The sequence below is a fragment of the Argopecten irradians genome, unplaced genomic scaffold (genome assembly GCF_041381155.1).
Source record: "Argopecten irradians isolate NY unplaced genomic scaffold, Ai_NY scaffold_0465, whole genome shotgun sequence".
NCBI classification, from domain to species: Eukaryota; Metazoa; Mollusca; class Bivalvia; order Pectinida; family Pectinidae; genus Argopecten; species Argopecten irradians.
Genome location: NW_027187932.1, coordinates 37,824 through 47,788, shown reverse-complemented (window position 1 = coordinate 47,788; position 9,965 = coordinate 37,824).

Here is a 9,965-nt window from a genome sequence, read left to right as displayed (position 1 = left end):
TCGTGTACCTGTCAATCATACCTGACTGCGGTTGATAAAACGAAAAAAATTGAAATTAGAACAAAAGTTGTAATATTTCCAAAAGCTAAATCAGCACCAGTTTACGTTATGCAATACAGAATTAGATCTATTAGAAGGATATACATATCTAGGCTAGGCATATTTTTTTTTAATTTCAATGGTAGCTTTTTTAAAGCAAGGAAAAAGGACTGCTGAATAAATCAGTGTTTGCTAATTCGACTATATCTCTGCTGTTGATCTTCAACTTAAAATATATTATACTCATCAGAAGTATAGGGATTTGAAAATACAAATGTTGTAGAAAAAAAAAATTATGGTATATGGCGAGCTGGGAAGATACCCGATTGATATTGAAAAAAAAAATGTAGAATGATTACTTTTTGGCATAACCTTATAACTTCAAATAAATTACCAAGTAACATTATAGATTAATGTATACTTTACATGAAACTGGTCTATGTCTTTTAAATGGTTGTCATATGTTAAAGATAATTTATCCAGAGCTGGGTTCAGTTTGCATAGAAAAGTGTTTATTAGAACTTAATGAAAATGATAGAAAAATTATGTGTAAATTTAGAACCGCTAATATTAACCCTACTGATAGAATCAGGAAGATGACTTGGTATTCTGCGTAATGAAAGAAAGTGTGATTTATGTAAATCGGATATTGGCGACGAATTTCATTATCTTTTTAAATGCAAACACGAATCAGTGATGTTTTTAAGAAATAGATTTTATTCCAAAATACTGCTATACTTACCCAAGTCAAGAAGAAATGGAAGGAATGTTCAATATAGTTAATGCTAAAACCTATATAAAAAATGACAATATTTCAGGTGGACAACAGCCTATTTAACGACGGAAGTACGCAACATATACAATCAATCAATAAATTGCCTCTGTCTATTATATTTAATTATTCCCTTTCGTCTGGTGTATATCCTGACGCATGGAAAAAGCTAATGACCCCAACATTGTGTCTAATTACAGACCAATATCTCTTCTTAGCTTTAAAAGGTTCATTACAATGAGTAGGTATCCATATAATTTATATAAACAAAAAAAGTAAAAGTAGTCTTTAAATAGGAAAAGGTCATATATAAGTTTGGGGTCAACGGGTATTAGTGTGCTCGTAATTGGTATCTGGTGATGTGTACACATTTCTCCGGATGTTAATTCAGCTGACACATTCGGTGATTTGACAGGTGTTTCAAAGGTTACCTAGCTGTCGCAACTAAGCGGGGGGTGGGGGTGAGGTGGGGAGCAATTCTCTTGCCAGATATACGTATCATCATACACTCTTCAGGACAATATCGATTATTCGTAATTCTGCCATGATCTGCATTGTATTCATTTTTTTTCAATTTAATTAAACATGTCTCTTTATGATAGTAAATGTAGAATGTGAGAAAGAAGTGTCGGGTCAAAATTTATGATGTTCGCTTTTCTACAATTAAACAAACTATGTGAACTCATTTATTTATTTGTACATATATTTTACAGTATTTATGGACTTCAAAATATGTTTTGCATCGAATATACATAAAATATTAGAAACCGAAGTTGTTTTCAATATGTTAAATCTGTATTATTAACCATTTTAAAAATCCTCATACCGGTATATGCTTGTCTTACAGGTTAATTGTCTAAATCTTTTAGCTTTTGATAGATTACTGAACAAAACTCTACATGTCAAAATTTGACAAATTATTACTTCAGTTACGATGCTTTTTTTTCTAATAAATACTTTAGAGATACACTTCTTTGCAATACAAAATATAAACTATACATGTCACAAGAAATGAAAGATGGCAAAGAATGTCACCCTGGAGAAGTCTTATAGCAATACAGAATACTGTTACAGTAATAGTGTTCAAGAAACCCGCTTGATTTTCTAATAAAATCGAAAAAATGATATGAAAAAAATATTTCATCAGAAATACCAAAGCTTTTTTTTCTTCATATTAATATGCATGTAGATCATTATCAATTCCACGAAATCTGTATTTTCCTTCTGCGGGATGTTAGATTTAGAGAAATTTGAGCCAAGCGTTTTCGTTACAATATCCACGACGTGAATCCAATTTCATCCTTTTCAATCCATATTTACATGTATCATTGTACCCTTTTGATAAGTTCGCAAGAAATACTATTAAAGATGCTCCACCGCTGACAAATAGTATTTTTTCACTATTAAAAACAGGAGCAGACGATTTAGTATTTTTCTTCGGTTACAAAAGTTACTTAATTTACACCATTACCGCCATTGAAAAGTTTGAGCTTCTAATTTTATTTCAAGTTGAAAATATATGAAATAATTAATTGCATCCCGAAAAAAATTCCGTGGCACTATGTCCTATATGGAATGAAGTACTAATTGCCCATGCACCAAAGGCAAAATAAATTATTTTGTATTATTTTTTGTGTTAATTAGACATATATATACATGATTAAACACCAATTATTGTTCAAATGATGAATATGATTTATGCTCTGTCGGCGGTGAAGCATCTGTAATGCCAAATAACAAATACAGTATAAGATTTTTTTTCATTAAAATACAATGCTGGTGTAGTTACCCTCAATGACTCAACAATTAATACTAATTTTCTCCAGTTTCAAGGTCTTGTGTCTGCAGTCAAGAATTTCCTTCGAAAAATGTATGTACAATTGCATTTGGAGATACTCTCTCTACCCGCTATACAACTTGAATTTAAGATTTTCTTTAAGAAACAAAAAGGGTCTAAAGATTTTTTTACTGTTTGATTTCTCCTGCTGATACACCAACAGGTACAAGAAAGTGGAACCTTGAATTTGATTATGATAAAGAGAAATAGGAAAAAAAATTATAAAACTCCCCTTCACCGTGACAAAAAGTTCGAAACTACAGTGGTTGCAAGTGAGAATTATACATATTCTAGTGACTAATACTAATAATGAAATCTTACTCATTATTAACCACTATATTTATAAAACAAAGTGTCTCCATAAAACGTTTAATGTAAATGCACATGTAAATGTTATAAAATATCACTACCGTATCCAAAAATATATAGTTTTTATTTAATAAAAGCGATACTCTTCAAAAGAAATTTGAAAATCATTGGAAAAAATGGTTGTTGCCGTTGTTAGGAATATGACTTTTAAGTTTTTGTTTACCTTTTTCAAAAATATCATCTTAATATTAGTGTTGTGCCGTCATATTCGCATAGATATTGTAATTTTTAACTCCAATGTCCAAACGTTGAGTTCACCAGGGTAGTGTCCTATGGCCATCCTTCAAGCACCTCAAACAATCCAATTGATATTTTTTCAGAGAAACTACGCATCTAATGTAAAAATTAGGGACCGATTCGAATTCGTTTAATATGCATATGGTGTTATATTGCCCAGGTAGAATATAAAAAAATGATGTCCGATTATGTATACGACCTCATTCATAATTTACACAATGTAAATTAATTATGGTGGTACAACACCATAAAATAAATATTTGCCTCATCAAATGCACACGTTTTTGCACCATTGATCATGTAATAACCGTTTGGTTTGAAAGTTGTTGATTATTTTCTGATAGCTACAAAAATGTGTGCTAACGATCATACGTATAATGTACATTTTGCGTAATAACGCGATAGTTTTGCGTAATAACGCCAAAGTTTCGCGTAACAACGCCAAAGTTTTGTGCAATAACGCGATTTTTTCTACAAAAATTTCGTAGAAATCCATTCAAACTTTATAATTAATCTTTTTACAAAATACACGGTATAGAGAAATTACGGCATTTGTCCGTGAAGAGTATCGCTTTTATCAGTCAGGTATAATTGACAGGTGCACGACTCTAGGCCCCTCCTCTTCAAACATATCATTGGCTAGCGGACACTAATTACAGGTGTCAGTCATTATAATCATCAAGTGATTGACAAGGCTGAATTCTCATTGGTTACTTGATCTCTAACATTGGACATGAACGAATCCACAGTGTATGAACGGAAGTGTATATATAGTATTTTTTAAATTTCGTAGTTGCGAGTCTGTATAGCGGTACTCGATCACTTGCTAAGACAAATGCAACAATGGATAGTGGATAATTTTTGCCAATTTCATTTATTCTATACATTTTTTTTTTGTAATTTTCAGTTATAAATGGCGTCATGGATAGCAATTTGAACTACCAGTGACTAATGAAATGTTGAGGGTTAATCAGTATTAACGTTTCAGACACTTTTCGAGAGTTGATCTGCTGTTCATCATCGAAGAATTGAGACGCCCGCCTAATATTTTGCACAATTTTAAGGTATTCTGTATGACTTTCATTCTTTCAAGCACCATCTAAGGTTTACAAATGAATCCAACAATATAAAACACATATCAATATATATCAATGGACACCATATCTTTTACTTAATCGAATTTTGAAGTTGTAGGATGATTAGTTAAAATTGTATAGTCACTTGCATTGTTTTGAAACTGGCGATGTATAGTTGCTTGCGAGGACACTGTATAGTCGCTTGTTATAGAAAGGAAATATATTCAGTGATAAAAGACTCTGAAGCTAAGAAATTAAACAAATCAATCTTATGGCAAGCCAACATGACATTTATTCAAAGAGCAATGTCGATCCTTAATTTCACTGCATATATATAAGATATTTTATATACTTTATAAGATATCTTCATACACTGTGTAATCTATTTCTAAAATTGCACAATGCATCTGAAATGTGTAAAATGATACTTTTATACTTTTATATAGACTATATATTAGGCAAAAAAAATAAATAAAAAAGCCTAATAATATAGGCAGGTTTAGCGGACTAGTAATCGCATTATACCAGATATTTAGATAGTTAATATTTAGTCAAATTACTTTTGTCCGCCGTTAATATGAAAAAGAAATCTTTTATTACACTCACTGGAGTAAATGTAATATGTAACTATAATGAAATACCAACCCATTACGAACCCTAATCTAACAAAAATGAAAGGTCTAATCTCACTGTGTAACGTACGTATTCTTTCGCAACTTAGCAGGTTTATTGAGAAATTAGAGAAATTAATTTATAATAATTAGATCAATTAATTCCATTATATTCTGTATTATACTTATGTTGTGTTGATTGTATTATACTAATGCTATGTTGACTGTGTTCCGTCATGTCAAAATGTATTACACTGATTTGACCTCTTGTTACACACGTAAGAGAGTAATAAAGAAATCTGAAGAATCTGTCACCAAAATCGTAATTGGCTGGATATTTTTTCATCAGAATTACGTGATGTACATATTTGAAAAGTTGCTAATGAAGGTGTTGATCTAGTCGCTTCATCCAAGTCATTTCCCACATGGAGAGAAGAATGTATCAAAGAACTTTTAGAGGAAGAAGTGACATGGAGGTAGTATGGTGCTAAATTACTCTCGATTTATAGACTAAACAAGTTTTCTTATTTTGCGTCTGTCAGAAAGTCTTCAAAGCCTGTTTCCGAGTATGAAATTGAAACAGTTATTAGGTATTTATGGGTTGGCTCAGTCAGTATAGGACTTACAAATTTTGAAATAAATTTACACCAAAACATCATTCAAAACACAAAAGAAAAAAAAACGGCAAAAGGATTGTTAATCATGTTAGTTGTTTTTATGTAGTATTGGGCATTAATTCATAGTGTATTGGTTATTTCCGCGCGAAATTTGGCTTTAAAACACACATTTGTAAAAACAAGTTCATTATTGAAGGTAAAAGATACTTGATTTTAACATAATTAGATAGATTATGTCATAAAAGAGTGGTTAATAAGTTGTTTACAGTATTGGATACAATGAGCATTTAAAACTTCATTTCGATGCACAGCCCATACTGAGAACTTAATGAAAATATCTCCAATGGTTCCTAAATGTAGCTGAATATATCGCAACATGTATATCCATACATAATGGTCAGACTTGCTAAATTAGCCTCTATACTGACCTTGTATTCAATAAATAAGGATATGATACTATCAATTCATCTTAATCTTTATTTATACTGTACATGTATGAAATTCAAATTCATTCCGGGAGGATCCCTCCCCCCAAGTTGAACCAATATTGTACATGGCCATTAAAACCGTATTAAAATTCGTGATGCCTTTATATAACAAACGCTTGTAACAAGATAGATACAAATTCATATTTGTGAAATTCAATCTGTTTCTCAACTTTGGAAATGAAACCACGATCCGCGAGAGAATTTCACTAAAAAAGTGCAAAACACGTGAATTTTTCTGCAGTAAAAAACCTAGTTAAACAAGTAACATGCTTACTTCCTCATTTGTGTCATTGGCTGAAATATGGAATTGTACTTTGGGTATCTAGTGATCACGTGATTATGTGTTTATTTCCAAATATATAGTGATTTCTCTGACCTCTTACGTGCTCAATACTATGTAAAATAGAAACTTTACCGATTTTCGATCTATACCAATATAAAACGGGTCCATATTGATATAAACTATAACTAATTTTATGATCCCTGTGTTTCGCAATAGAATATTTGCCGTATTGCTCAAAATAGATAATGGAACGGCAAATGGAAATTGCAAGTGGTTATTAATATTTTTCATAGTTTTACGTTGACTTAAAGACAGGGAATTAAAATGTATATAGAGCGATATGCATATCCCATCTTCTACTTCTAGCCAAGCATATTTTTACCATGTGTATTCCTGTAACGTACAAAATGACGTTTTTACAATATAAATTGATAACTTTTAGGATATAAATATACGGAAGCCTATTGGTGCCAAATTAGATATAAAAGATGAAAAAAGTATTGCAAATAAATGCAAAACTTGATATTTTACCCGGCTGGAAAATACCGTATATTTTCACAATAAAACCTTGCATTTCACAGCAAAAATGTAATAAACCGTCACATTGTGGACTGCTGTCTCTCAAGGAAAGTCATTCCTTTTCCACTCCCACAGCAAAATCTAGCCCAGTAGATGACAAGCACGCGCATTTTATTGACAAATAACATCGTTACATAATGTACGTTATACTTAGGAGAGTTTAACAAAACAATGTGTAAGTAGTATTGTGTAGTATCTAGACTCATTGTGTTGCGTGATATCAGGTATTTATGGGTAAAGGATATCAAAGCAAATCATCTATTTTACATTTACAAATTACTTTTTAGGCCATATATAACTCAAATAATAATGTCAAGGATTTATAAGTAAGACTCTCACTTCTAAATCCTTGAATAATGTAAACTAGATTTGGATTAATGATACATTATTTGTAATAAAGTAAAACTTATTTATCATAAAACAAAATTAATTAGAAATGTTGCATAAAATGCTAAATTAGTTGCTTTTTATGTAGTATTGTGTAGTATTGGGCATTTAGATGTATGGCGGTATATGGGTGTTTATAGGCGATATTTGGCCTCAAAACCCACATTTTTACACAAAACTCGTCATATAAGACAAACTCTATTTTAATTTAACATAAATAAATAGATTATGTCACAAAAGCGTGGTAAATAAGTGATTTACATGTAGTATTGGGTATTTAGTCGTTTCGTTGGCCAGTATTGAGCGATATTTGGCTTTAAAGACACATTTTTACACAAAACTGATTTTATAAGACAAACTTTATATTAATTGAACATAGATAAACAAAATATGTCATAAAAGAATGGTTAGTAAGTTATTTACATATAGTATTGGGTAGTATTGGGTATTTCGTCGTTTCGTTAGCTAGTATTGGGTAATTTCTGGCCGATATTAGGCCTTAAAACTCACATTTTTACACAAAACTCATTTTATAAGACAAATTCTATTTTAATTTAACATAATTAAATAGATTATGTCATAAAAGAATGTTTAATTAGTGATTTACATGTAGTATTGGGTAGTATTGGGTATTTAGTCGTTTCGTTGGCCAGTATTAGGCGATATTTGGCTTTAAAAGACACATTTTTACACAAAACTCATTTTATAAGACAAAACTTTATTTTAATTTAACATAGACAAATAGAAAATGTCATAAAAAAGTGGTTAGTAAGTTATTTACATATAGTATTGGGTAGTATTGGGTATTTCGTCGTTTCGTTAGCTAGTATTGGGTAATTTCCGGCCGATATTTGGCCTCAGAACTCACATTTTTACACAAAACTCATTTCATAAGACAAATTTTATTTTGATTTAATATAAATAAATAGATTATGTCATAAAAGGATGTTTAATTAGTGATTTACATATAGTATTGGGTAGTATTGGGTATTTAGTCGTTTCGTTGGCCAGTATTGGGCGATATTTGGCTTTAAAACACACATTTTTACACAAAATTCATTTTTACAAGCAAAATATAGTTTAATTGAATAGTATTGATTATATGAAGTCCCAAAACAGTAGTTTATTAGCTGTTTACAGGTAGTATTGGGTAGTATTGGGTGGTATTGGGTAGTATTGGGTAGTATTGGGTATTTAGCCGCTCCCGTTTATATATTTTTGTAACTAAATCCCACTGTACAGTGATATCGTTTACCTTGATTCTTGTGGCTAGATCTCGTGATCTATTGATGGCTTCCTGAAGTGTCAAGGACTTCCTCTTCCTTTTCTCTCCGCCATCTTGGGACCCATGGTGCTGCTCATCACAACTGCAAACTTCTGTTTTCAACTTGTATAAACCGATACATAGACAAAGTAAACTGCCTAACATGCGAGCTGCAACCTTTCCCCTTGTTGTTTTGTTAAACGAGTTTAAAAATCCAGTCTGCGAGCCATTTTGTTGATAATGCCTTTTTGCAACATAATTAAATGGAATTATTATTTGATTTCCTCGGTCTGTGTATTGTAGTCGGAAAGCCAAGGTAGACCATCTCCTCTGACTTGCCGGAATATCCGTCATTCCGTTGATACATCTATGATCCCGATGTCTTGTTACACTTAATGGTCCCTGTTTGTGCCTTGAAAACGCCAACTTTGTTTGAACAGTTGCGCGGTGGAAATTCATTGCAAGCATCTTGCGACTGCTAGACTTGTTTGTGAAAGGTGAAGACTTGAAAAATTATTCAAATCAAACGAGTATTACGCATTAACAAGAGTCTACAACTGAAATTATGTTGGTTTTGTGTTTAAATAAATGAAGAGAAAAACAATCAAATATTTCTAAATCAGTCATATGACGTTGATTTCCGGACAAGATGGCGGACGTGTTGGATGTGCATCTGCCTGAAAATATTCTCCTGGGAATACTGTCCAACCGCTCTGTCAAGGATTTATGTCGAGCAGGAAGGTAACTATACACCTACCGCAGACAACCGATACACTAATGATGTCTGTCGTTGCTAGATTAATATTAAACCATAAAAAATAGCTTTGACTCATGCATCATTTTTGTTGTTTACGCACCATAGCAAGCTGTTTACATGCATCTTAGACTAATTTATTAGCAAGTACCTTAATACCTCCAGTCTATAGCTGATCGACATCTGTATGCTCAGAAAGATTACTACAATATTTACATTTATAAAACGTGCATATTGATATATATTGTTTTGCAATCCAACTGTCTGGTAAGGGTTACTTTGGCAAAAAAATAGGGTTAGTAGGTCGGGATTATTTTTTTCCCATTTTGGTCGTAGTGTCTTTCACTCTATAGTATTGACCAGAACCGGAGTCTGAGATCGAAATCACGACTTTTAATGAAGTTTTTTTTTGGTAGAAACGGAGGAAAAATATTAGGGTCGGTCGGGTAACCCTAAACAGACATTTTTTTGCCTTATATCTTAATGTTTACTGACACCCCGGACAATCATTTTTGTATTTTTCATCGGTGTCGATGTTACGAGCGTCAGTATCAAATGTATGAAGTAACTTGCAGTATGGTGTGTGTGTGTGTGTGTTAGATAGCTCACACGCGCTAGACAATGACATGACGTCATCAATACATGCGGTGCC